Source organism: Propithecus coquereli, unplaced genomic scaffold (assembly GCF_000956105.1).
Source record: "Propithecus coquereli isolate 6110/MARCELLA unplaced genomic scaffold, Pcoq_1.0 Scaffold63, whole genome shotgun sequence".
Classification (NCBI taxonomy): domain Eukaryota; kingdom Metazoa; phylum Chordata; class Mammalia; order Primates; family Indriidae; genus Propithecus; species Propithecus coquereli.
Window position 1 is genome coordinate 1,910,428 of NW_012152285.1, and position 2,948 is coordinate 1,913,375.

The 2,948-nt window shown below is 37.7% G+C and overlaps 1 protein-coding gene across 2 annotated transcripts in view; it reads right to left on the reverse strand.

Moving 5' to 3' along the window:
* PRKG1 (protein kinase, cGMP-dependent, type I) overlaps positions 1-2,948 on the reverse strand; it is a 1,343,769-nt gene that overhangs the window by 859,918 nt on the left and 480,903 nt on the right. The gene's annotated exons all lie outside the window — the stretch shown is intronic.

Genomic DNA, 2,948 nt, shown 5'->3' on the forward strand with positions numbered 1-2,948 from the left:
CATATATTCTTAATTTGTCCAAGGTCTTACGTTCTCGGCACATTCTCAGGTCCATGCACACATACCACAAAAATACACAAAGTCCTGAGAAATATGCCCAGGAGGAAAGTCATGATAACATGACTATCAGACCAGATGAATACCCTTTACCTCTTTACAGACCAAAGTCATATCTCCAAGCAGAAGCATTACATTTGATGCCCAGCATGTGTAATTTAATCTCTGCCCCCTATATCCTTACCTGCAGTTTGATTTTGATATTAGTGTTTCTTGTACAAATTCATTCAAAGCACTTCCCTGGGTAACAGCTGTGATGAAAGGAGATGTACCTCAGGCTTGGTCTGGGATCCTTCCAAGGACCTCAGTCTTTGGAACATGGTCCTTTCCCTTGCCTACACTTCACTACCTATGGATTTCAAACTAAGCTCGGGGTTCCTCAGGTTCTGCAAATAATAAAAGTTTCAACTCCCTTCAGAACTATTTCTTGCTTTTATTAATACAACATCAGCTGTGATGATAACAACTCTAACGGGACAATGTTTACCAAATGCATTACACTCCAGTTTCTATGCTAAGCCCTTCACAGACATTCCCTTATTTAATCCCTGCCACAATCATAAGGCAGGTCCTTACCATTTTAAAGGCTAGAAGGCTGAGGCCCAAGGACATTAAATTATTTTCCCAAGGGCACACAGCTAGTAATTCCAGAGGATGAGAACACAGGCAGTAGGTTTCTAGACCCAATGCTCTGAACTATTCTACTCTTTAATTTTGGCAAAGGTCAATTTCTATCTTCTGCATAAGCTATCCATGCTAGTCCAGAATGATTTTTCTCTCCTTCAAAATTCCTTTATTTCTCTAGTCTCTTCTTGGCCAAAAATTCCTTGTAATCTTTCTATCTATCTATTCTTTCTCTCCAATCAGATTATACATACCTTAATTGTAGAGCTATGCCCTCTCTCTTGGTGATGCCCCTCCGGGGTGTTTACCCATGCCTCACAAGAATTTCATGTGCGTCTAGAAATTCTTGATAAATGACAGTACCGATCTGAAATTTGATCTTCATCTGTCAACTGCCAGAAATAACGTTTGAGAAGATATAGTTCAGTGTTTTACTGGGGAAAGTCAAGGAGAGTAATATAGTTTAGAAATCCAGGTGTGCGATCTTAAGGAAATTTCTTAAACCCTCCAAAACTCAGTGGCCTCAACTTGTGCAATTGTATTATGAATCCGTAAAGTACAGGGCTATTGTGAAGGTTAGAGATACTATACATAGCCTAGTGTCATGTACGTAAATAGACAGTTGATAAAGAATTGCCATGACTTAGATACTGAAAGTAACCTTGGATTTATCTAGAAAAGAGGTTTTCAAACTGTTTTACCTGAGGCTGTCCCCAACTCTGTAACCAGAAAAGTCTGTTCTTACAAGCTTCCTACACAGAAACACTCCATTAGATTTTTACTTTCAAAAAATAAAACAACAAAAAAGAGTTCAGTTAGGAAGACAGTTTAAACAATGCTGACTGATCTTCATCAGATAGCTACAGACAACCATACTTTCTAGTCAATAAAAAGTTGCTCCATTAGAAGTGGGAGGAATTATAAGGAAATAAAGCATGTGTTTATTAGTGAGGTAGACAGTTTGTCCTTTACAGGAAACAAGACGTAAAGAATGTTTAGTTTTAGAGGAAAATGTTCAGCTACCCCAGATCATTTCTTGACTCCTTCCTCCCGACTTTCTGAAAAGCTAATATTCACTTTGTAGGATCTACTGTCACCTTTACAGTGAGAACTCAGTTCTTCAGGATCACTGCAGAAATTAGCTGGCTCACCTCCTTGACTGTATCCTTCAACATCTCAGGCCTCAGATCTCTACAGATCTCAATTCCAAGAACTCCCCATTTCTTACTCAAAGACCGTGACATATGGATGTCTTTTTATCTTCTAATTATCAGAAGCTAAGAAATATGCAGTCTATGCAGGACGACTATCTGGGTCCTCACTATGCATTAAGTCAATGAACACCTTTAGAAACTCAAAAGTACCCTTTTCACTAGGGGTCGAATGGACTAGATTTAACCCATCAGTGAGAATCATTTCACATATTGAGAAATCATCAACTCAGGTGTTTTCTTAAAAATCCCACCTATGTTTGTTTTCACCTAATCCAAACTAAACTCATGACTATGAAAAACAACAACAACAAAAAATCAAACGGAACTTTTTCTTTATTCTGTTTTTCAACCAACATCCTAGCCATCAAGTTCAATACATCTAAAAGTGATATTTGTTAACAACAAGGCCTGGCAGCCTATGATTTTTAATTTTTCCTTCCCTCTCAATCTGTTCTTCTTTTAATTTTACTCCTTACTATTCTTCAAAAGAATATGTTAATAATCTGTGCAATGTGGGTACTCTTCTAGTAAGATTGTGTTTCAATCCTTAAAAGAAAATGCAATTTTCCTTAAATATCTCCGCTCAACAGCAACAAACCCTCAAGGAAAAAAAAAAAACTGTTAATACAATGAATGCCAATAATAACACTGACTACTTATTATAGTATCTAATTTTCTTTTAAATACTTTAATATAATTTGATGCATGTAAGAGTGTGCACATGTGTAAACTAACACTAATTAAGCACCTACAGAGTGCACATCAGTGGTCCTCAAAGTGTAGTTGCATCACCTAGAAGGCTTTTTGCACTTAGACTTCTGTGACCCAGCACCAAAATTTTTGATTCAGTACATCAGGGATACCAGAGATTTAGCATTTCTAGCAGGTGCCAGGTGATACTGATGCTGCTGTCCAGGGACCATGCTTTGAGAAACATTGAGGTAAACATTTGAAGTTCCCTTATCAAGAGTTCACACTTTAGGTGTGGATAGTAGACATACTAACGACTTTATTAAGGAGTCCACACACCTGGGGGGAGGAAAAGAGGGATGT